The 27,121-nt window shown below is 38.5% G+C and overlaps 1 protein-coding gene across 5 annotated transcripts in view; it reads left to right on the top strand.

The window, feature by feature from the left end:
• zfhx3b (zinc finger homeobox 3b) overlaps positions 1-27,121 on the top strand; it is a 547,203-nt gene that overhangs the window by 308,391 nt on the left and 211,691 nt on the right. The window contains exon 2 of one of the 5 annotated variants that reach the window (XM_022670082.2): positions 15,813-15,909. The exons of the other annotated variants lie outside the window; for them this stretch is intronic. The gene's annotated coding sequence lies outside the window, so the exon portion shown is untranslated. The remainder of the gene's footprint in view (positions 1-15,812; positions 15,910-27,121) is intronic. 5 annotated transcript variants of the gene reach the window in all.

Below are 27,121 nucleotides of genomic sequence, written 5' to 3'. Positions count from 1 at the left end.
TTTATCATAAATCCTTTAGTAGGTTCTGTTGGAGGTCTACTAAATCTTTAATCTACTAATTTTTTGGTATGTGATCATTGCTTTTTTGTCAGCAAGTGACACAAAGTGCTAGGTAGTGATGCCAGGATGTTGAATGATCAATATAATCCATGCCACCACATGCCCAACTCCCCAGCTCAATCCAAAAGTAGGGTTGGGCAATGAATCAAAACTTGATTGAAACTTGTAACCAGAACCTGTAACCTAATAAATATTGTGTAATCAAAATAACTGATGTCATCTAGTTCCTGTAGCAATACATTCCCTTAACAATACAATGTGCTATGACATGCATTCATAGTCATGCACACTATGTATTATTATCCCCAGCTTCCTTCAGTACAGTGACATAGCATACATAACCTAAAAGGGTTAAACAAACCAAAATATTTCTGGTCCTGATGAGTGCCAGTTTCATCCATATGTTTGTAATAGTCTTTGTGACCGCACTTGAGGATACTTTTAAAGTTCTTGGCAATGACCTACATTTCTTAAAGTGTTTTTTTTTGTCTTACTTATTGTATAGAATTGCTATAATATGGACTCAAACCCTTCTAATGTCTGGCAACCCACAAAACAACATATATACAATATATTTATATATTTACTATGATTAAAGACATATTAAAATGTAAAGATCTTCATGCTACAATATTTAGAGATGTGTTGGAAGTAAATTAGCATTAGTAGCAGCAGATCCTATTCAAACACGATCACATATTTAGCATATTTAGCAACATTTCTTTCTTCTTTTCAAGAATTAGCATTGTCTCTCTCTCTCTCTCTCTCTCTCTCTCTCTCTCTGTGTGTTCGTGCATTTCTTGCACATATGTATCATCACACAGTTGCAATTTAAAGTAAAAGGTAGAGCTGAAGTAGCTGAATGCAATTATAGCAGTAGATAGATAGATAGATAGATAGATAGATAGATAGATAGATAGATAGATAGATAGATAGATAGATGAACACAATAGTTGAACACAATAGACAGTGAACACCAGTTGATAAAGTGCATAAAGTGAGGATAACTGATGTCAGCCATACAGAAAGTGCAAATACACAGTTATATAATAATTTCAATTTAGCCGTGCAAAAGATACGTAAACAGTAGATGAGTGAACTAGTGAATGAACTACTAGTGCAAAATAGAGTAGAACTATGAAAATATAAAAATAGTGTTATAGGCATCAGCAAGTCTGATTGAAGTGTGTCCATAGATGGGGGTGTGTCCATGGTGTGACCAGAAATGCCGGAATGAAAAAGTGTCACAGAGTCTTCAGTTTGCTGTGCTGAGAGGACTTGAACAGTCTTATGGCCTGAGGGACAAAAGACTTTCTGAGTCTGTCGGTGGAGCAGGACTGGGACAGCAGTCTGCCGCTAAATGAGCTCCTCTGCCTGGTGATGGTGCTGTGTAGAGGGTTGTGAACATTGTCCATGATGTTCAGCAGCTTGCTGAGTAGGGCATATACAAGCATAAACAGTCTAGTGTAGAGTAGTACAGTATAGTATACTAGAGTAGTACCTATAGCAGAGAGGTGGTGGGGAGGGACTAATCCGGGCCTGTACACACACACACACACACACACAGGCTGAGAGGTGATTCATACTCGCAGTATGAGAGGAAGTTTTTCTGCTGTAATTACATGCAGTCCTGACACATGTTTACGCTGGGCTCTGGCAGAGCTGAGCTCGCTCTGTGACAAAGTAGCACTTAAAATTCCTCCCAAAACATTTATCAGCGCATTATTTTTCTTTCCCCCCGACTTTTTTTTTTCCGGTCACTCACTGTCAGAAACGCTCGGTGAAAGAGCGCGCGGTGTGTGTGTCGGCGCACGTGTGTGTGTGCCATACACAGCAAAAAGGCAAGTGTTGAATTCACTCCCACAGAGTTGATTTTAACTCTTTTTCAGGGTTTATATTCTGTAGCTCCACACTCTTTGGAGTTAAGTCAACACTTTCAAAATAGTTAAACATTTAACACCTTAACACCTTAACACACAGTGCTCCCAGCACTGGGGTCTTGGGTTCAAGTCCCTACCTGGGTGGAGTTTCCATGTTCTCCCTGTGTCTGCGTGGGTTTCCTCCGGGGACTCCGGTTTCCTCCCACAGTCCAAAAACATGGAGATCAGGTAAATTGGATACTCTAAATTGCCCAGAAAAATTGATCCGGTGTGTGTAAGTGTGTGGTATCTATGTAAGTTTGTGTGTGTGTAAATGTGTGTAAATGAATGCATGACTGTGTCCAGATATGGATTGGCACTCTGTTCTGGGTAAATGCTGTAGTGCTCAATGCAGTCCTCCAGGTGGACGGTTGTTTCCGGTTGAGAGTACGCTGTGCGCTATTGGCTGCCGCTTCTCACCGGTGTGTGGATGTAATGTGCTTGTGTGTAAAATGTGTAAAATTTGTTAAGCGTCCTTGGGTTTCTAGAAAGGCGCTATATAAGTTAAACTTGTATTTCTTTTTAACTTCCTAAATTGTTACACTAACACTGAAAAGAGTTAAAAAATACATATATACATATATAAATGAGAAGAAGATTAGTCAATTGATATGACTTTTTTATTATTTAATTATTATTCAGGACAGGTTAGCGTGTAATTTTCCGTTGTATTTCTGTATAGTGCATTACTAACACTTTATTTACTTCACAATTTACTGTACAAAGGATGGTAACTTGCTCTTATAGCCTACAATATATTGGCTAGACAAACAACCATTGAACAGAATATAACACACAACCCAATGGAAGCTAGCCCTGGTGGGCAAGATTTCACACTGATGGTAGGTTAGGATCTGAGGGACACACCCATTATCCAATAACTGGGCGGAGTTTAATTGAATCTCTGTGGAGTTGGCCAGTATTTATTGGGTTTAGTGGGATTAACACTGAAATATTCAACTCGGTCAAATAACTCCAACACTGAACACCATTTAAATCTGACTGAGTTAAAATGACACTTTGAGAGTAAAAAAAAAATCAACTCTCAGCTGTTTAACTCTGAAATTTCAACTCTCCTGTTTTTGCTGTGTACATTGCACGTCCAATTCTCTGAAGCTGGGAGGATAAATGTCCTGTACAGTCACTTCCTAATACAGCCCAGCCTGCCCTGCGCTTTCTTACTTTCTTACTTTCTGAATTTCATTTATTATCAGAGTCTCTCGGAGGATAGTAAAAAAAACAAAACAGATCTGTTTACTTTGTCTGCCGTTTTAATACCCCGAACTTGTCTAAATGGCTGGGTATAAATGTCAGCAGAGCACGAGGGTGTGAGCCCGGTGCCAGGCTGCGATCACGGTGGCTGCAGATGAAGGGAAAGCGCCGCAATCCCATTTGGATCCTCGCTGCACTGATATTGAGGTCAGCTGTCCGAAATGATCTCACGTTAAGGAATGGACGAGTCAGCAGGGTCACGGCAGAAACGCCAGGACAACACTTTCTCCCGGCCGATAAGGACTTGCCCTCCTTCCTTTTCCCTGCCTGGGAAAACGGTGGGGGTGGGGAACGGCAGGATACAGGCCGCTACATGAGCAGGACGACAGGGTGGACAGGAAGATAACGCTGTACGGTCGCTGTCACACTTTAAAAACTTCGTAACTCTAGGAATCCTGCTTTAATGCTTAACAGAAGTCAATGTAAAAAGTGTAATATAAATTTTAGTCCTGATTTAAGTCATGGAGCAATTGGTGTTTTATTGGTCTGTTGGTCCAGATTTACAGTGACAATATATATAGAGTAGATCTATACTATAAAAAAATCATGGAATTTGAAAATAGTAGTAAGTTTTGGAAAATTATAAATACCAAAATAAGTTTTGGTCACGAAAATTTGGTCTACAAATCTATTTTGAGCTCACAAACACGTCAGCTCATTAAGTTAATTTAGTAATTTAGCCCTACACAATGGAGCTCTCAGGATTTGGTTATAATTTTAGTTGATTTTTGCTTTTATTGTCTGCACTGCACATGTCTGCACTGATTAAAAAACGTGTGGTCATGAAAATTTGTCTTAAAGGCAGGGAAAAGTCATGAAAATATCAAATGTGTATGATGAACCCTGTCTATAATATTGCATATAATCGTAATATAAAACTACCATCAGTTAAATAAATACTGCATATTTTATACTTTTTGTTACAGAGCTTTTAAAAGGGCTGTGACACTAGATAATACACTGCCTGGCCAAAAAAGAAAGTCTCCACCTCCAGTCTCCATCCTCATTGAGAATCTTTGGGATGTGTTGGATGGAGAAGAGAGGCTTTGTGCAGCTGTCAGACTCTACCATCATCAACGAAAACCAAAGATCTTGGTGAAAAATTGATGCAACACTGGATTAAAATATGAAATCTTGTGGCATTACAGAATATTTTTATTGAACCAATGCCACAGTGAATGCATGCAGCAATCAAAGCTAAAGGAGATCCAATGAGATATTGGAGTGTGTGGCCTTTATTTTTTTTGGTCAGGCAGTTTTTATGTGGCCATATCTCTTGTTATTTTAGCATATAGCATTCAAATTCTCTCTTACTCACTCTATACACACACACACACACACACATACACACATATATGCACACAGACACCAAGCTGCAAACCCCAAACTTCCAAACAAACATTAGAAAGTCTTAAAATAGCCACTGGGCCGTTTCCTGGATGTCACGGTGGTGCTAGCCGGTGCCTGAACAATCCCTGCCTGTGTTTCCCAGCTGCGGCTGCCACCGCGCGCGGGCGTCGGAACTGCGTTCAGGAATTCGGCGCAGGGCAGCGGCAGTGGCAGCGGCAGCAGCAGCGGTAGCCGGGCCGGTTCCGCCTTAAGAGAGAGTTCCGTTGGGAAAGCGAGCAAACGTAAACAGATAATGCCGCTTGTGCAGAAAGGGGCCGGAAGTGGGAGGGCTCAGATCAGACGGATCAGGGGTTTAGAATGTGTGTGTGTGTGTGTAAGAAAGAGTGTGTGTGTGTGCTCACATTTGAATGTCCTTAGGTTGGCTCTGAATCCGGTTACCTTTATACCCAGACTGATAATCATCTGTTAGTTCTGCAGAGTGTAAATTTGAACAGACGCTCTCCACACTTTATACTCCATACTTCCTCTTAGCCAGTGGCTTAAGTGACTACTGGCAGTTCTGGAGGGGAAGTCTCTAGGGGTGGGCGATACGGCTGTAAAATAGTATCACAATATTTTAGCGTATTTTTACATTTATATTTATATTTCTGGGATTTAGCTGGCACAAATTACAAGGTTATTCCTATTATAGAAGTGGGTCAATGAAGTGTGTGGTGTGTATTGGAGTCTTGCCCATGGACTCTGATTGGTGTAGAGCAGCATTCATCATTCACCCAGGCTGGGAATTGAACCCCAGGCTCCCACATGATGTGAGTGGTAACTCACTGCCATGCAGCGGTGTTATCCACAGCGCCACAACACCAACCACATTTTTTTGCCATATGACAAAACGTTGAATAAAAAAATAAATAAATAAATAGATTTTCACCTGATTGTAACAGGCAAAGTCAATGATCCAACATTGATGATTTGATACTTAATACATAATACACTCCATATATCCAGGACTGAAGTAAAATAAGTCATACTGTTCAGATCTGATTGATACAAAAAGCAAAAAGTGTTACCCTGATGGCTCTAAAATAAAAAAAATCATTGTGTACAATACCATATGGCGCACCCCAACATTTTACAAGCAGTTTACAAGCTGTTCATAAAGTATGCCTTATACCTTAGGGGACAACTCCCACACCTATAAGTGTATAAGTTGTGAGGTGCTATCTTCTTGTGAGTCAGGTGTGTGGAGGTTAAAGACTGGCCAATGTGCTCATGGCAAGGCCTGATGATTTAGACTTTCTAGATTTTTGTCTTACATCCCTGCTACAGACTGCTGTATGTTCAGTGTATGTTGGATGATTGGAAGACTTCTGAAAGTCTGTTGTGAAGTAAATGGTATCATTAAATCCAATTTGCATCTAATTGAAGATCATTATTTCTATGTGAGGCTGACTAGTCATTGTTTTTGGCCAAACTATCCCTATTATAGAGGTCTTGGCACCACTGAGTCGTCCATAGTCGTCCAAAACCTCCCCACAGTTTAGTGAGTTTAGTGAGCTCAAAATCTACCTCCAGCACAGCCCCAAAGTAGTACCACACACACACTCTTTCCCACACACACACACATGCGCGTATAATTTATGGCTGCCGGGTCCTTGATCAATTGATAGCAGGGAATCCTTTGGTAAATAGAGTTTTAGACACATTGCCAATAGACCTGGGCTATTGATTGGAATGTAAATTAAAAACTTAATCAGGTCTCTGAGATAAGATTTATCTCCGCCCCTAGCAAATTGCAGGGCGGTCGCCGAGGTAGCCCGAGCCGGGGGATGCCAACGAGGGAGCGCTGCCCCCTGAGAGCATGCCAGGCCCCGGGGTACGAGTAAGCAGCCTCGCAGTTGCCCCTCGCTGTTGCTCCTCGCTGTTGCTCCATAATGCATAATGTGGAGCCTGGATCCAATCTTGCAAAAACACACAACACACACACAAACACAGTAAAAAAACACACATATACACAGACACACACACACACACACACAAACTAACTCTCGCGCCCAGATCCCAGAGTGTGGTAAGAGTATTTGTGATAGTGGATTACATTGTCAGACGGTTGAGAAATCCAGATTGGATTTAAAAAGATTGATTGTATTCCACCACCACCACAACTGCGCCCACCCCCCCCCTGCTGCCGCCGCTGCTGCCGCTGACGCCGCCGTTGACGCCGCCACTCCCTCCACAGCCCCCCCTCACCCCCCCCAACCCCAGGCCCATTCTAGATTAAGCTGTTTTGCAATCTTCACCCCTTCAACTAAATTTTCACACACTCCCGAAAGCAGCCCGCTCAGTGGGCTCTGATGAAATATGTAAATCGTTAAACTTTTGCCCCATTTCTTCAGTATAAATCCCACTCTGGTCATTTTCTCCGCAGAAATTTCACGTCCATTTATGTACACTATCATCGTGTACATACGCTCGCCGCTCCATATTTTATGTGTATTAAGACAATCCCTTTGAATTGCACATTGATTAGATTATGGATTTTCACCTTAATTGCTGTGGGGAAATTTTCGCCCGTCTCGACCCGTCTTCATTATTAATATCGGGAAATGGGAAACGCATCTGAATGAAATATCTCGCTGCATAAGCCAAGCCTGGGCAAAAAGCATAAAAGAGCCCTGCTTTTCCTCTCTCTCTTATGGTTCTGTGGTGATATCTTGTGCACTATCAGGTGTTTAGTGTGATTTTTTAGCCTGTAATTGTGAATATCTGAATAAAGTAGAAATATAAAGTCCCTGTCAGGAGATTGACAACAATTCATGTTTGTATATTGATGCATTTTCAAGTTTTAGCTGAGTAAAGATGTTGTAAGGGTGTTAAAGAAAGTTTATAGAGCTCTAAGTGGCTGCTACTACGATTGGGAGATTGCTGGTTCGAATCCCAGTCATGCAGCTTGCCGTCAGCTGCCGGAGCCCAGAGAGAGCACAGTTGTCCTGGCTCTCTCTCTTGGTGGGTAGAGTAGATAGCGCTCTTTTCCCTTATAGGGTGATACTAGGATGATGTTTATCAGCACAAGGCTGCGTCTGTGAGCTGATGTATCGAAACGGAGTCACTGCGCTTTCCTCCAATGCCAATATCGAAAAGAGGCGGAGTTTGACTTCACATGTATCAGAGAAGGCATGTTTTAGTCTTCACACTCCTGGTGTTGAGGCATCACTAGTAATAATTGGGGAGAAATGTGATTTAAAAAAAGAGTTTCTTTTTCTGCTTTTGTTAGAGTAACTGTATCTTCTATCCAGTTAGGAAACGCTTTATACTAGACGTTGGAGCAATTGTATGAGAATTTGATTGAATACAGTGACAAGAGGATATGCACTTCCTCCACCATGTTTCACAGCTTTAAGCTGGGGGGGGTTTACACCCCTCTAGCAACCAATGTCTGTCATTAGATTAAGCCAATATAGGGACTAATAGGTGGTCTGTCTGCTCCTCCAAAGGCTCCTATTCAATTGGCAATACCATGTGTACTTCAAATACTTGAGTTAATGCATTCATTACAATATATATATATTATATCACAAAGTTTTTTTTTTTATACATTTACAAATATGTAATAATACACTACAAGGAATATCACAGTCTCAGTATAAAGCAGTGACCTGATTGGTGGTGGTATCTCACCCGTGAGCCAGCACCATAACAGGCGTTTAGTGCGATTTTAAGCCTGGCTAGCTTCAGTAGCACCGTGCTCCTCAGATCTCTCCCCTTCTCTGTAATTAAAACCAACATTTATTCTGTGATTAGAGGATGAATTAGGCTCCTCTGTGGGATTATACCACACTCATTATCTTTCCTTCATTCTATTGCACATATTCAAGAGAGAGAGAGAGAGAGAGAGAGAGAGAGAGAGTCTTAGCGGGTCTTAGCGCTGATGCTAGCTCACCTGGAGTTAATCTGCAGGTGAGAGACACCGGGCGACTCTCCACAGAAGAGCAGATTCAAGAGGAAAAGGCGGCAGCCGTAATTAACGACCCACACAAATCATAACGCACGGCTGCCTGATCATACGTCTAGGTGATGCGGTTAGCCGTAGCATTATGCTAACAATCGGTTTCCTGTACTGTACAGTAGAACTTAAGCTACAGTAGCCCATAAGCTACCGGTGGACTAGACAAATTTAGTCAACATCACAAGATTAATAAAGAGTTAATAAAATACTGAGGTAAAAAGAAAAGAAAAAAGTTAAAATCTGAGTAAAATAAATATTATTTAGAATAATAAAGTTAAAATTGCATGAAAAAATAAAGTTACTTAAACAAAATAAGTAAAAATCAGAATAAAACCAATATTATTTGAATTAATATTATTTTAATTAAAGTCAAAATAGCTAGGAAAAAAAAAAACATTGTTTAGAGAAAAGAAGTCATAATCATAATAAAACAAATAAAAATAGCTGGGAACAAAAAGCATTATTTGGACAAAATAAGTCAAAATCTGAATAAAATAAATGTTATTTAAATTAATTACGTCAACATAGCAGGGAAGGAAATATTATTATTAAGATAAAATAAGTCAAAATCAGAATAAAAAAATATTATTTAAACAAATTCAGTCAAAATAGCTGAGGAAAAAATCATTATGTAGAAGGGAAAAATAAAATTATTTAGATACAACAAATCAAAATCAAAATAAAATGTATATTGTTTAAATAATTAAGTCAAAATAAAATAAGAAAAAAAATAGTCAAATAAGTCAAAATCAGAAAAAATAAATATTATTTAAACTAATTAGGTCAAGATAGATGTAAAAAAAACATTATTTACACAAAATAAGTCAAAATCTGAATAAAATAAATATTATTTAAATAAATTAAGTCAAAATGTCTGGAAAAAAACATTATTTAGACATTTAGACAAAATAAGTCACAATCATGATAAAACCAATATTAATGAAATGAGTCAAAATTACTGGGAAAAAAATATTTTTTAGACATAATAAGTTCAAAATAAGAACAAAACCAATATTATTTATACTAATTAGGTAACAAGAGTAAAGTTAAAGTTTTAACATTGAGAAAAACACATGGCTGGCCTAGCATATATTGTGCACGTGATGGGATTAGCTTTAGCTTTATGCTAACAATCAGTTCTCTGCACTGTACAGTAGAAGTTAGCCTTAGCCCAGAGCTAAGAGGCAGGCTTGTGTAGGGCAGGTTGGCCAGGTTAGCCCCCTGTCCCCCCGGTTGCGGTGCAGGGCTGGGTGTAGGGGAGTCTGTAATGGGCTCTTTGTCAGATAAGCTGTAGAAAGACTGGTTTAGTTAGTAAAAGTGCAGGAGGGGATCCTGGCCTGATAAACCCACTGTTTCCCTCTGTAATACCCAACAGCTAAAATCAATAGGCGGGATAATGCTGCCGCTAGTCGTCCGGTCTCCTTTATCTCGCACTTCTTCAGCTCACATATATAGGGACGAGTGTGAGAGTGTGTGTGTGTGTGTGTTGGGCGAATGTAAATTGTTGGGACAAATTTCCTTAATTATTTATTTATTTATTTATTTTTTTTTAGTTAAAATAATTTAAATTCGCTATATGTCAATGTTTGTATGTTTGTGGACACCCCAGAAATCTACAGCCTTTCTGGGGCAGTAGAGACAGTTACTCCAACAAAAGCCAAAACTGGATTAACTCTTTATAATACCCTTTATTTAAAAAAAATAAATAAAGATTGAGTAGGTGTCCCGTAACTTTTGTCCTGAACAGACACCCATGTACCGGGCATAAAGAAAAAAAGCTTGGCTCTGATGGTCTATCTAGCTTTAACTCCCTATGGAGGAGGATCAAGTGTGTGTGTGTGTGTGTGTGTGTGTATGTGTGTTTGTGTGTGTGGGGGCTGTGGTGTGTATGTTTGTATTCTCAGGTCAGGTGGGTAAGTAAATCTGAGTAAAGGAAGCCCCTGTCAGCACTTCGAGCAGACTTTGTGGCCAAGTGTGTGTGTGTTTATATATATATATATATATATATATATATGTGTGTGTGTGTGTGTGTGTGTGTGTGTGTGTGCATATTCACTGTAGCTTACCTGTTACAGATACACTATATGGACAAAAGTATTGGGAGACCTCCATAATCATTGTTTCTTCTGAAATGACTGAAATCTAAAAGGGTTAAAAGAGTTTTAATTTAGTTTATCGATATAGTTTTTGTTGTAGTTTTGCATTTTTACCTAATTAATCAGTATTTCAGAATACTTTGAACAAGCATACTTTAGAACTGGTGATGTTCTTTATATATATATATATATATATATATATATATATATATATATATATATATATATATATATATATATATATGTGTTCAGTTGGACAGCTCATACAAATACACTTAAATTGTATTAAATAATGGTGAAAATAACATATGACAAATATACTCAGTATAAATTTAGTGGAAATATCATACATATATAAATATATGTTTTTTTAATATGTTCAGTTGGACAGCTCATACAAATACACTTAAATTGTATTAAATAGTGGTGAAAATAACATATGACGAATATACTCAGTATAAATTTAGTGGAAATATCATACATATATATATATATATATATATATATATAAATATATGTTTTTTTAATATGTTCAGTTGGACAGCTCATACAAATACACATAAATTGTATTAAATAGTGGTGAAAATAACATATGACGAATATACTCAGTATAAATTTAGTGGAAATATCATACATATATATATAAATATATGTTTTTTTAATATGTTCAGTTGGACAGCTCATACAAATACACTTAAATTGTATTAAATAGTGGTGAAAATAACATATGACGAATATACTCAGTATAAATTTAGTGGAAATATCATACATATATATATAAATATATGTTTTTTTAATATGTTCAGTTGGACAGCTCATACAAATACACTTAAATTGTATTAAATAGTGGTGAAAATAACATATGACGAATATACTCAGTATAAATTTAGTGGAAATATCATACATATATATATATATATATATATATATATATATATATATATATAAATATATGTTTTTTTAATATGTTCAGTTGGACAGCTCATACAAATACACTTAAATTGTATTAAATAGTGGTGAAAATAACATATGACGAATATACTCAGTATAAATTTAGTGCAAATATCAGTTATATCATTTTAATTACAAGTAGTAATTAAGTAATTAAGTACAGACCTACTTAAGCATCATTTAAGTATACTTTATTTTTTACAAGGGCCCGAATGCTTTAAAACCTCCTGGTGTTTTCTGCAGTCCTGGTGTTAATACCAGCCCGGCTCCTTCAGCAGCAGTGTGGAAGTGGACTCTCAGTGTGGCTTTGAAATACAGCCTCAGGTGCTGCCCAGGAGGAGGGGGTTAGCGAGCGACACCCTCACCCAAAGTGCAGTGTATTAAAAAGCAGCCGAGCCCCAGATCCCAGTATATCACGGCGCGGGAGAGACGGCGATAAGGCCCGTCCGGCCGCCTGTGGATCAATGAAGGTTACTGACATCATATCACAAAGTGAAAACCAGAGCTTTACCCCTGGCTATTTATCAGCCGAGCATCGGAGGTGGAGGGAGAGGAGGGGGACGTGCGACATTTTCTCTCTCGTTTTCTTATCTCTCTCTCTCTCTCTTTTTCGTTGCGTTTTGGCTCACCTGGAATATACAGAAGAAAAAAAAAATATATATATATATACAATACGATTTTTTGTGGACGATATATCGTCCCAGAAATGATTGCGATACACAATATTTTTGTCATTTTAAGATTTTAAGACTATTATTGCCACTCAAATAATAATTTATTATAATTAGTTATTATTATTAGGGAATTATATACTTATTTCTTTACCTACTTTAGTCCACACTGTGTGTGTATGGAATCACAGTTATTGAAATAATACTGTTCACTGTGATATGTGTGAACAAACACACACATAAACACAATCAAATTAAATTATGTTCATTTATTGTGCGATAAATCGATATTTCAGTTATTGTGACAGGCCTAATATATATTGATATTATAAGAATATATGAATGAGTTTTATAGCAGCACAATTTTAAATTTCAAAGAATTTAGTAAGTAAGTAAGTAGTAAACATTATTTAAATACAGTATATAGAAATGTAGGAATGTAGCATCTTAAATATTAAATGTAGGTATATGATATAGATACAAAAAAAAAGACTTGTGACTTGTGTTAAGTTAAAAGTTAAGAATTGTTTCATGTATTTATTGTAAGGGTAGATAATAAGTTCACAGATGGTCATATAGTTTTTTTTTGAAGTGTTAGGAGTTCAAAAGTCTAATGGCTTGGGGGAAGAAACTGTTACAGAACCTGGTGGTCCTTTTCTGAATACTCCTGAATCTTTTACTGGGGGCGATCGACATGGACGTTGACCTCCTCAGTTTGAGAGAGAGAGAAAGATAGAAAGAGAGATAAAGAGACAGAGAGAGAGAGAGTGAGAGAGAGAAAGAGAGAGACAGAAGTGGCTGCTGGGATGGTTGTTCCCCCTCTTCTCTTTCGTCAATACTGACAGTGCGTTTAGGCTTGGAGAGCTATTTCCAAGGCCCCTAATTGGCTATTGAATGGTTTCATTTTTTTTTTTTTATCAACTATTTTGATCATGGTTGAAGGTATCGAGCGAAAGGTTTGCGCACTGTAATTTCCCATCCTGTAATCTTGTGCCACTCGAAACTCGCAAACGGCGAATGATTTCGGAGACGAGAGGCGCGAAAGTCAAGGTGTGTCTCCGAGAGACGGCCGTCTGTAATGATACGTTTATGACCTTAACCTCGGTACTGACCTTTTAAACCCTCCAGCTGTTTCCTCTGCTCCCTCTCTCTTTCTCTCTCTTTCTCTCTCTCTTTCTGTCTCTCTTTATACCTCTCTCTCTCTCTAACTCTCTCTCTCTCTCATCTCATCACTAACATTAGCATAAGGCTCCCTGCTGGGCTGCCTCTGAGCCGCCTCTGAGCTGCCTCTCATGTTAGAGATTTTGTACCGCAGTCTCTGTATTGGCGGGTGCATGTAGATTATACAGTACAGGCCAAAAGTTTGGACACACCTTCTCTTTTTCAATGCGTTTTCTTTATTTTAATGACTATTTACATTGTAGATTCTCACTGAAGCATCAAAACTATGAAAGAACACATGTGGAGTTTTATGAACAAAAAACATGTTTTATATTGTAGTTTCTTCAAAATAGCCACCCTTTGCTCTGATTACTGCTTTGCACACTCTTGGCATCATTCTCTCAATGAGCTTCTCTCAAGAGGTGGTCACCTGAAATGAAAAGTTTTCCAACAGTCTTGAAGGAAGGAGTTCCCAGAGGTGTTTATTAGCACTTGTTGGCTCTTTGCCTTCTTCACTCTGTGCTCCAGCTTACCCCAAACCTTAAATCTGGATTGGGTTCAGGTCCGGTGACTGTGGAGGACAGCTCATTTTTTTGTAAAGTACATAAAACTCCACATGTGTTCATTCATAGTTTTGATGCTTCAGTGAGAATCTACAATGTAAATATCAGTCATAAAAATACAGAAAACGCATTGAAAAAGAGAAGGTGTGTCCAAACTTTTGGCCTGTACTCTATGTCCAAAAGTTTGTGGACACCCATATCAAACATTAGTTTGGACCCATTGCGGAACTAGAACTAGAACTGTGTGCACAGCTTATACATGGTCTACGAAGAGAATGAAACATTGCTAATAGAATAAGATGCTTTAAAAAAAATAATTATTTAAAAAAACATTATTTTAAAGCCTTCCCAGCATTGAGCTGTGGAGCTTTTAAGAAGGTATGATCCTGATCTTTGTCAATATTCTGAATTAGAGGTGGGCAAAATGGCCCTAAAATGATTTTTTTTATAGTATTTCAGGGTATTTTTGCAATATGGATATTCACAGCACATATTTGAGCAGGTCTCAGACCTTTATCAAGTAAAGTTTAAGACAAAGAGGTGGTAAACAGCAGCAACAAGAAGATAACATACCAGAGTAGATGAGAAAACACAGGGCAATGAGAAAACACGTTTTTTTTTTTACAAGGATAAACCCTCAGCAATCTCAGCGAAGGAAGGGTAAAACGAAATCCAGTAAATAGGGCCGAACACAGCTGATTAGAATTCAGGTGATTTGCTTCCTGGAGGTGTCTGTGCATTGTGATGTCAGTGTGTGGTGCATTCTGGGCAATGTAGTCCGGAGGCTGGAGATCACAGGCAGAGCTGAGTGTGGGAAAGACAGGAGCTCTTTTTGCGCCAGATATGACATAATATGGACATTTTTAGATTTTTAAAATGTATTTTAAGAATATACTACTGCAGCAAAATGAATATTAATAAAGGACAATTTAGTATAAATGTTAGAGTTTCATAAACAGTAATTTACCAAGACTCTGATTTCGTATAAATTGTATATACACATATATATATAATAAAAATAAAGTAATGTAACAATAAAAATCTAACATAAAACTGAAGTACAGCATATATACAAAAAATACAAAAAATTTATACAAAATAGACTGCTTTCAAGAATATGCTTAAGAACTATTATCACGATTTGTATCACAAGTTTTCTTTTTTTTTATCGTTACAGATTATCGCCGATATCATTGCATACAATACTATACTATATAGCACACTCCTACTAAGCTGAGTTCTATCAAACTCTCACAGCAATGCTCCAAATATAGAATATGTAGAAAGTCTTTTAAAGACAGTAGACGCATTTAATCCAACAAAATCAGGAATAGCTCTTCTTTAATACCCTTGATTTAGAAGGACACGAAGAACAAACACGCAGGTGTCCCAATACATTTCTTTCCATGTAGTGTATGTACGAGTGTATAAGCGTGCGTCTGTGTGTGCGTGTGTGTATGTCTGAGTGTGTGTGTGTGTGTGTGTGAATGTGCACAGGCCCGTGCACTCTCAGGTAGCGTATGAGTTCCATTTATCAGCTGCCTGGGGCACAATGTGGAGGATTTCCCCCAATGGGCGAGTGTGTAACTGCTCTGTCAATAGCTGCTTGTCAAGGCTGGGAGAGCGCAGGGAAAAAGGCCCCTCATTCCGAGCACTGGAGCCACTTATTGAGCAGCCAATAGCTATTTACCTCCTGACAAGAGGAGGAAGAGAAGGCCCCAGCCCAGTCAGTGAGTCTCTCTCTCTCTCTCTCTCTCTCTCTGTAGGCTCTCTGTAATAAGCCTGGTCCTGCGCGAAGTTCGGAATACATACACACCGAAAGCCAAACAGTTCACAGTTTCAGTTGTCTGAATGCTGTAAGAGGTACGTACCAGACAGACAAGACTTTATTGATCCCAAAGGGAATTGCAGCATCACAGTAGCAATACAAATAGTTATACATATACATACATACAACTCTGAAAAAAAAAAATAAGAGACCACTTAAAATTATGATTTTCTTTGATTTTACCAAATTGAAAACCTCTGGAATATAATAATCAAGAGGAAGATGAATGATCACAAGCCATCAAACCACCAAACTGAACTGCTTGAATTTTTGCACCAGGAGTGAGAAGCATAAACTAATCCAAAATCAGTGTGTAAGACCGGTGGAGGAGAACATGATGCCAAGATGCATAGAAAAAAACTGTGAAAAAATAAAGAGACCACTTCAGTTTCTGAATCAGTTTATCTGATTTTGCTATTTATAGGTTTATGTTTGAGTAAAATGAACATTGTTGTTTTATTCTATAAACTACAGACAACATTTCTCCCAAATTTCAAATAAATATATTGTCATTTAGAGCATTTATTTATAGCAGAAAATGAGAAATGGCTGAAATAACAAAAAAAGATGCAGAGCTTTTCAGACCTCAAATAATAATGCAAAGAAAATTTGGTGGAATAACCCTGGGTGGTTTTTAATCACAGTTTTTTTATGCATCTTGGCATCATGTTCTCCTCCACCAGTCTTACACACTGCTTTTGGATAACTTTATGCTGCTTTACTCCTGGTGCAAAAAATTAAGCAGTTCAGCTTGGTTTGATGGCTTGTGATCATTGATCTCCTAGAGCTGCTAGAGTGTAGTGGGTGGTAATGATGGTGACTGGTGGCATCTGGCTCGAGTTGTCCTTGCAAACAGATAGGAAATCCAGATACCACATCCACAGATACATGTCCCACAGGTCATGCGCCAGAAGTCATGGGACACAAGACAAGTCATGTTCCTGTCGCGTTACGTGGTATAGTAGGACAGTGTATTCGTGTGAGGAGCTTATGGGCTACCTACACCTTGAAGATGACTCCAGGGACAGTGTGTGTGTGTGTGTGTGTGTGTGTGTATGTGGGTGTGTGTAGGTCCAGGTAGTGTGCAGCGTCCGGTGGCGAGTCCAGGCCTGGGCTTTGTGTGCCGCTTGCTGCTGTAAAGCCCTGCTTCCTCTCTGGAATCTCTGTGTTGACAGAGAGCATCTGGCCTTTGGGATGACTTCCAATGCGTTACTCCTCTCCACACAAACACACACACACACACACACACACACACCCTTTATACACACACACTCACTGGTGGGGATCTCCTGGTCTGATCTAACAGACTGGTAACAAAGCTGATCAAAGGAATGTTTAAGTGGATCAGTAAAGGCAGGAAACATCAGTTTTCTCTTCTAAAAGCTGAATTTTAGTGCATTTTTTAAATGAATAATGCAATTTATTTATTAACTGTATGTACAAATATTTGGAAATACCTTTTAATATTAACCCAAAGACTAGTGCACCTAAAAAAAAAGGATATCATTGAAAAGTTACTTTATTTCAGTAATCAATATACTATATACTGTATATGTATTACACACAGAGTGATCTATTTTAAGCGTTTATTTCTAATAAAAACCCAAAAATCAGTGTCTCAGAATATAAGAATATTATATAAGATCAATTGTAACTTTTGGCAGTACTTTGGGCAGTGCGCCAAGTCCTGCTGGAAAATGAAATCCTCACACAGTCCAAGCCGATTGAGGTCTAGTGTGAAGTTTCCACCAATCAGTGATGGTTTGGAGAGACATGTCTGTCATCTGCTGGTGTTGATCCACTGTGTTTTATTATCAAATCTAAAGTCAGTGCAGTTTTGTTTTACTGCAAAATCTTACAGCACTTCATGCTTCTTCCCTCTGCTACTGACAACTTTTATGGAGATGCAGATTTCATTTTCCAGCAGGACTTGGCACACTGCCCACAGTACTGCCAAAAGTACCAATTGGACTTACAGTATGTAATATTCTAATATTCTGAGACACAGATTTTTGGGTTTTCATTGGCTATAAGCCATGATATTATAATATTTTGAGATCTACTAGTACTATAGTACATATGGGCCTCAGTGACATTAGTGACATTTTCACACAGTTGCTTTTTCATCATCCTATAGTCACACCCCGAATAAAATAAGAAGAACATAAGCAATAAATGCCAAACCTCACCCCCTCCAGCACCCCCCGCCCTCCCACAAGCTCCTCACACCTCTCCTCGGCTGGCCCGGCACCCGCACCCCTCGGTGAATGCCTGTTTTGATGGGTATTTCATTTAAGCTGATCTGCTTTGATTCAACAAACAAAAGGGGCTTTCTCTGTGATGTGTGCTTTTTTTTTCCTCCCTCGCCTTTCCGTCCGCTTTTGTTTTCTTTAAACTCTCTCAACACTCTCTCTCTCTCTCTTTTTCTCTCTCTCATATTCCCGCTCTCTCTCTTTTTTCCCTCTCTCCCTTTTTCCCTGTGTATTGAGTGTATTTTGGGCCTGTTGGGACACGTCGGCTGCTCCTGAATCAGAGAGAGAGATTAACCCGCGCTGGCCTGCATCGTAGACATGCATGTGCACGCACACACACACACACACACACACACACACACGTGTGCGCACACACACACGCAACGTCAACTTCCAAGCCCAAGCCAATCAGCCAATCAGAGGGCATCCTCCTGCCCCTATCAGCTCTCATCATCTGCGCGATACGACAAAGGATGTGCTGCACATTAAACAAAAAAAGGGAATATACCACACACGAAACGAAGCCACACACACCACACACCCCTCCCAATACCATCACCACCAACACCACCATCCCGGTTGCAAGGGGTTCTGGTGGGGGGTCTCCAAACTGGAAATGTGTTTCATGTTTAATAAGTTTAAACTCCTGATTCCATCCATTCCATCCATCTTCGTCTTGACTATTATATTTTCAGAGGTTTTCAATTTGGTAAAATCCAAGAAAATCATAATTTTTTAGTGCTCTCTTATTTTTTTATTTGTTTCAGCTACATAATTGTGCTTAATTCAATACATAAATAGAAATTGTGCACTAAAATCATTCCTGTAATAGATTTATCCTCATATTTAGTCATAAAATGAAACAACAATGGAACATTGCATTTAAACAGGCGCTGCCCGAACATTCATGTATAACCAATCTTATTTATGTACTTATTATTGAACAAAATCATCATTTTAAATTGGTCTTTATTTATTTTTTCCAGAGCTTTATATACAGTATTTGGTGTATTTCTATGTTTCAGGTTTTTTTGTTTTATCGCATTCATTTTATGTTGTAGAAAATGTTTTAGTTGTTGGATTGTTAGCCACTCATGCTAGCTAGCTATGCTTACGTTTGACTTCAGAAATGTCACTTAACAGGGTTTAAGGGTTTACTGTGCGTATATATATATATATATATATATAGGTCAGCACAGAGTGCAAAATTATCATTATGAGTCAAGGATGTGATCTGATTAATGTGTTAAAATGCATGAGTATAGAGTACCAGATAGGGCTGCAACGATTAGTCAATATAATCGACGATGTCGATTATTTAAATTTTATTGTCGACTAATCTTTAATTTGTAAAAGTCATTTGTACTGCATTACACAAAGTGCTGGGGACAGAAGCGCAATGGGAGATGGGTAAATGTCTCACTCAAACAGTTTAAATTCAACTCATATGTAATCAGATGCAACAGATTACATATTTACCTGCTAAATTTAGTAATTCCCACGTTTAAACAAAATCTAGACATTTAAATGCCTTTTAAACCTCATGTTCAGCTATTTCTATTGTTTTTAGAGATTGAGGAAATTGCAGAAACAATCGTTGGCTTATCGACTAATTAAAAAAAAAAAATCATCAGATTATATAGTCCACTAGCAAAATAATCATTGGTTACAGCCCTAGTACCAGATAAAGGGTAGTGTAGCATCCCGGAAGCTGCTGACAGTGTGGGATGTTCTAGAGCTGCTAGAGTGCAGTGAGTGTTAATGATGGTGACTGGTGGCGTCTGGCTGGAATTGTCCATGCATCAGAAAAAAAAAAACCAGAAAAAAAAACAATGAGCGCTCGCAGTGCTCACCTCCTGACGGAACATACCACACACGAAACGAAGCTACACACACCCCTCCCATCAACACCACCACCGCCACCACTCTAGTTGCAAGGGGTTCTGGTGGGGGGTCTCCGAACTGGAAATGTATTTCATGTTTATTAAGTTGAAATGAGACGTTAATTCCGTGTTTCGGAGAAAAGGAGGGAAAAATGGCCGGGAGTCATGCTAGAGCAGCATCTTTAAGACGCCCCGCCGCTAAAGGACAGCTGTCCAAACAATGGAGCAGAGGAAAAAAACGCACTAGAAAAACACATTATAGAAACGTTTGACAACAGTTGCTCTGTAATCTGGTATTACTTCCACCTTACATCTTAAGTAAATTTGCTTTTTAGAAGATCTAAGTTTTTTTATCTGACTGGAAAAGCAGTAATTTAGTCCTCAATTGTCACAACTCAAATAAACTCAAATAAACAGCAGGTACCCATAATGTATTATTTGGCGTAACTAGTTTAACTGAATTTCATAAACAGGCATAAAAACGATTTAAAAAAATGTGTTTAAAACTGGCAAAACCTTTAAACTTAAACTTTTAAACTGTTTTTTTTTCTCAAAAGTAAAATATAAAAAAAAAGAATTGTAAACTTCATTAACATTTGTTAACATTGCAGCTTGTTTTTTATTTTTATCCTCATAGTTTTATGGGATAATTAAGGCAATAAAGGATATATCATACTGCCTTAACAGGCAGCATTTTATACAAGTGTTAGGTTAGATTCAGTTCAAACATGAAAATATATATAAAGACATATACAGAATATACAAATATATATAAAGGACAACTGCCAGATTCACATAACGTCAAAAGCATAAAGTCAAAAGCAGATGACCACAATGTTGGTCCAAGACAGAATTAAAACATGCGTCTCAAAACAATAACTTATGTAAAAACATATGTAAAAAGTCAATGTGAACAGATTTAATTCCAAGTCTTTTTTAAGGATTTTTATTGGTTCATTCATCATTCATCCTGTGTTGTAATGATGCAGTGAACTTAAAAACAAATCAGCAAAAATGAATGCACGTTTTTTTTCTTTGAACAGTAGTGATATATTGTTGGAATTATATATTGTATTCCATAATTTTGCAGCATTTCTATTGGTTCATCCATCTTTGAATCTTAAGGCTAGGCTAAAAAGCTAAAAAGCACAGATATGAGTTACGAGAGTAGGACAATATGTATGACCACACATCCTGACATTGTATGAAAACAAGTTTTTCTGTGTGTGTGTGTGTGTGTGTGTGTGTGTGTGTGTAAATAGAGAGGAGGAGGAGGAGGAGGAGGGAGTTGTAAGGGGGTTTCCAGTGTAAGTTAGCTGGGGAACAGAGGGAGGCTTGTGTCCTGGGTTTGCTGGTGGGTGGCATCTCTACATTCCCACATACACTAAAGCTATCTGTGAGACGGACAGGGCTGGAAATGTGTTTCCTGCTATCGGGTGTCCATGGTGACTTCCCAGGCGCTTTCGAGACGTCCGCCTCCTTTTGTCTTTAAAGGGCGACTCCAAAAAAGTTTTTTTTTTTTTTCCTGTTATCCCTGTTTATTTATTTCTAATACATTTCCTTTTAGCTTTTATTAACTATCTTATTATGTTCATTTGTCAGGAACAGCCATGTTGTTTCCGGGTCTCCATATTGACCTGGTGCATGTTTAACATCCAAATATTAATATCATATCAATATTTAGTGCAGTGGTGTTTCTTACCTCTAACAGGTTATGGTTTAATGAGGATTATTCACAAATTTTTAATAAAAAAAATACATGTTCATACTTTTTGTAATGTTTCACTACTTTGTTACTTTTGAAAGTAATTTTGTTTCGTTTTTGCAGTAGTTTTTGCAGGGGGTCGTTGTTGCAAATGTGTGAGATGAACCATTTTCATATATTTTATGTTGATTAAACTAATTAAGGCAAGCAGAAAAAGTATTTTTTACTGAAAAAATACTTTAAACTATTTTTCCTAGATCTCTTCGAACTTCGAACGGTAAAGTCAATTTGACCCGTAACATAACAGGAGGGTTAATGCGAACAAATAAATGTATTGGGACACCTATTAGTTCAAGCGTATTGGAAAGAGTTTATCCTGCTTTTGTTGGAGTAACTTGTTCTATTGTACATCGCTGTGGGAACTTTTTAAAGTGCACTGAATCAGTGAACCTCTATTTTCTGGTCTATTTTCATACATAAGGCGCATTGGATTATAAGGCGCCTTAAGTGACACTAGTAAGGATGCTTACATTAAAGTGTGCAAGGGTGCCGCCATGTTTCCTTTTAATGGGGAAGCTAGGGGAAGCGTCTAAGTGAACAAAACTGTAATTCTTAATCTACACAGATTTCTATCCTGAAAACTGTTTATTTGGGTGAGTAAAGCACTTCTATTTATTTACAGTAAGCTTAGATTTACAATATTTTCAACAGTGCGGTTAGCAGCCACGATTAGCGCTAGTAAATGTCGCTCGATAGCACTACACTGAGGAACACTACCTGAGTGTTTCAGTAACCCAGGTCGCTATCAGCTATAGCAGTTCGTCCTACATAGCTTGTTTTAACGTGGCAAACACGCAGACTACAGTCCTGATATACTCACCTCTGAACAGCGAAAGAGCTAGCGCTGTGGTTAGCGGCTAATGCTAATGCTGCTGCACCTAGCCTTAGTGCTGGAGAAACTTCACTGAAAGAAAACTCATCTTTATAATGCTGTACTTCTGCTGTTTATGTGGGATTAACCAGTGAGTCAGCTGGAGTCTATGAGGGCATACAATCTGACACACACACATATATATATTTATACACACACACACACACAATCACAAACACATACATATACGCTCTGCACCCGTGCCCTGGCTGTTGTCTTATTGAGAGTTCAGGTGTGGTTAGCATTGGCAGCAGAACCCGGAGCCTGAGGCAATAAACAAGGGAGCGTAGGCCTGGTGCCAGATACAACTCCACAAACTTTTAACCTCTCCTTCTGCTAATCCTGCTTACTCTCTCTCTCTCTCTCTCTCTCTCTCTCTCTCTCTCTCCCCCTGTTCTGTCGCTCTCTATCTCTCTCCCCTTTTAAGTTAGCTTGACCTTTTAAACAAGGCCTGGAACACTACAGCTGTTACCGACTTCAAACAGAACACAACCCAGAGCAGAAAAGGGGGGGAATAATGTGTCTATTAAAACATACTTAAAGCCCCTCTCTCATTTTTTTCTTTTTTTTTTGGTCCTGTGACTCTCCATGCTCTGCTTTTATTGGCTTGAGGCGTCCCAAATAAGTATAAGACAAAAAAAAATATATATATATATATATATATATATACATACAATTCTAACAGTAAAAGAGTGCAAGTCTTTATGATATTAGTTGCAGACTTAAAAAACTACTGTTTTTTTGGAATAAATAGCTTCTAAGTGTTATAAGGCTTAAAAATCAAGTGATCACCAATGCCTCACAAGCCCCTGACAAATATCTAGCAGGTTTAATATCTGGACCAGTTGGCAGTGCTAAATCCGGTAGTGTAAAAATGTTGTGAATAGAAGTTTAAACCTAGCTAGTCTCAGCCAATGAGAGCACAGGATGCATAGTTAAGGGAAGAGTCAAGAGTCCAGCTATACACACCAGTCTTTATTCATTATCTCATGCATATCCTTTTCTTTTTTTTCTTTATTACAACAATTCGTATTACTCGTTTTTCCAGCCATTATTTTAGAAGAAAACCAACCAGAAATGAACATCAGCCCCTCAGATTTGCATGCTTTTGCACAACAAACCATGATTTTGGAGGGAAAATGACTTGGTACCTTGGTGTTGGTAACTTCTGTTGAAAGATTGTGATCCAGAGTCAGTAGACATTCATTTTTAAAGAAAACCAACCAGAAAAAAACATCAGCCCCCCAGGTCTTCTATGTTCTTGCATGTTTTTCACAAGAAAACTAGATTTTGGAGGAAAAAAGACTTGGCGTGGGTACCTCCTTGTGAAAGACTGTGACCCAGAGAGAGTAGACATTCATTTTAAAAGAAAACAAACCAGAAAAAAACATTAGCCCCTCAGTTCTTGCCTGTTTTTGTGTGTTTTTTTCATGACAAAACATGAATTTGGAGGAAAAAAAGACTAGGTGTGAGTCGGTAGACATTCATGGCTTCTTTTCAAGGTTTTGATTCTTGACACAAGAAGCAGATACACAGCGCTGTCTCTGTGTCTGTGTGAGTGACAGGCTGCTGCTGCCTGAGAATCACAGAAAAAACTCTCTCATGTTAAAGGGCCGATTACTGTTGTTTTGCTCGAAAAAAGATAATTTGCAATGTAAAATGTTTACAGTATCATGCAGCCCTACTCTGAATACAGGTTTAGCTCACTTAACTTGTACTCTATCAGACATTCACGGCCCGGTTAAACATCCTCTGTCACAGGATGCCACGCCACAGTTGGAAAAAGTTTGCATGATCCCAGCTGTGCATAGCAATCCAGCCACTCAGGATTGATTCATTAGTGAATCACCAAAATCACTGAATCATGCATCCCTGCTGCTGATGTTCCCGGCTACTTTTAGAGTAAAGCCCCTCATTTCTCAACTGCTGCAGCTTATTTTAGATGTCGCTGTTCTCTGAGTCTCTGGCCTTACACAATCTAGAACACAGGAGCCCCAGCAGATTAGGCTAGTGCTCCTTTGTTAATACCCCTCTAGTAGATGCCAGGAAAAATCCCAGGCTCTTGTCGCTGCGTTTGCTGTGCAGCATCCCTGTGACTGAAAGGCTGTAAGGGCTGTAAAGTCTGGCCTGGGAGAGGGGCCTATAACTCAGCACATGCCAGGTTTTACAGGGCCGAGAGCTCGGAGGAGGCCGCCTCGGACTGAGGGGCTTTTAACACCCGCGGCTTTACTGAGGTCAGTTTAATGGACAGCCCAAACATAATCCATTTTTAAAAGAGGACGCCTTGCCCGGGCTCATCTGTGTGTCTTTGGTGTCTGGTATGTGAGCGCTGTACAAATACGGCCTGTTTAAAATGTGCATGCTCAGGCCTGTAACGATATATTGCCTTAGATATTTGCAGTTAACTACCTACATAAAATTGTTTTTGAGATCGACGATGTGTATGTTATGATTCTTAAAGATCAAGTTATCGCCAATGCCTCACAATATCCAGTAGTGTAAAATTGTTGTGACTAGAAGTTTAAGGATGGCTAGTTTCAGTATCCAATGAGAGCACAGGATACAGGGTAAGGGAAGAGTCAAGAGTCTTTATTCATTTTCTCATGCATATCCTTTTCTTAGACCACAAACAACTTGTGGCACTTGTAGCACTTTATATCAGACAGTTCTTGCATGTTTTTGCATGTTTTTTCACGACAAAACATCATTTTTTAGAGTGATAAAGACTTGGTATGTTTTCCTTCTGGTGAAAGATCGTGACCCAGAGTCAGTAATCAGTTGTGCAAAGCTTTCAAATGACAGTGGCTGAAAGATTCCTGATTAAATGACAACATAAGTTGTCCATACAAGGTACGGTCGGAAGGTGCAACTACATGACGGCTATCTAAATAGTTGTGTATTATGAACCTGGTCTAACTCTACAGGCTCTACTGCTCTTAGTACAGTAACTATATTATCATGTTATTTTAAGTCAATTAATCCAATGATATAATGATAGTATGATGTATGCACAATGATGTTTCATTTAGACAATGAAACAATAGACTTCTATATATATTCTAAAAATATATAGTTTTTAATAACTTTACAAAAGTCAACATACTGACATACTTGTTCAAATTCACATGCTTTTTCTTGCTTAATGAACACAATGGGCAGTATTGAGATTAGCACAAATTACTAAGCTTATTCCTTAGTATATACTTCTGCTGTCCTGTGAAAAAATATATCTTTATTTTTGTCTATTTATTTACATTATTATTTTTACCATAGTTTGAGGCCTGCAGCTGTTGGGTAGAATGTGCAAGTAATTTTGAGTAAACAGACCAATGTCAAAGCTTTAAAATTACTCGGGAAAATACATTACATTGACTTGCTCATTTAGAGTGAGGAAATTCTTTGAATTTTTGCATAAACTTGAGGCTATATTTATACACTGAAGTCAATAGAGAACACAATTATTATGACAGGCCAACACGTAGTGTTCAACAAAGTTTTGGATTTGGATTGTATCTAGATTGATTATTTTCTGTCAAGACTTTTAAAAATCGATCTAGATACAATCCAAATCCAAAATTTGTTTTCGGCAAGCAGTCTGAACACTGTGTGTTGGCCTGTCTTAATAATTATGTTATTAAATGATGCATTCAACCAGAGAAAATCAGATCCAACCCACATTTGAAGGGTTTTGTACAAGATTTATAAAGATGCTTCCTAGTCTGGATGGCTTTATTTGTGATGTCCAGACAGGCAAATCCGGTCTGAACACTTTATAACACACAGATAACACAGATAAAAATCAGATCTGTCTTTAGTCTGAACACAGCCTAAAAAAACCTGTGTTGGAAGGGAAGGCATAGTACACTCGTTCTCGTCAAGAGAGAGAAATTGCGAGAAGACGCAGGGACCGGCGCAGGGAGGGTCACGAGACAACAGGATGGTGGAACAAGTTAATAAATTCACTCATTTTGGGACGGAATAAGACGAAATGCATGCCATTGTGGAGGTGTGAAGCTTATGCATCGAGTTAGGCCTCGTTAGGGAGTTAGGCCAAGATAATTCTGGAGAATTCTGGAGCTTTGAGGAACAGTGCCGGTCTTGTTGTGACCTGTGGGGGCAATTATTCCTGACCGTTAACGTGCCGAGAGAACGGCGGCTGGCACGTAGCGCCTGGTTGTTTTCTTCTTTTTTTGGGGTTTTAGACCCTGGGAAAGTGAGTGGAGTGAGTAAGGCTCCGAGGGGTCACAGAGACCAGTCCATTACTTGTGGAACGAAGCACGGCCTGGCCGTGTATTCCCTGAAGTTAGAAACGAACGCTTCCGCGCAGCTTGCGTCCGCGTGTTTAAGTGCTTTAACATGTGTGTATATGATTATTAGCGTGGTTGCCAGAGCTGTGCGCGCGCCAATGTGTATTTTTTGTTTGTCTCTGGCTACAGCAATAATTAGGAGCCATAGGGGCGGCTCGCTGGTCTTTTC

This window comes from Astyanax mexicanus, chromosome 16, assembly GCF_023375975.1.
Source record: "Astyanax mexicanus isolate ESR-SI-001 chromosome 16, AstMex3_surface, whole genome shotgun sequence".
Lineage (NCBI taxonomy): Eukaryota > Metazoa > Chordata > Actinopteri > Characiformes > Acestrorhamphidae > Astyanax > Astyanax mexicanus.
The sequence above is the reverse complement of the archived record's forward strand: the minus strand, read 5'-3'. Positions and strand labels throughout refer to the sequence as shown.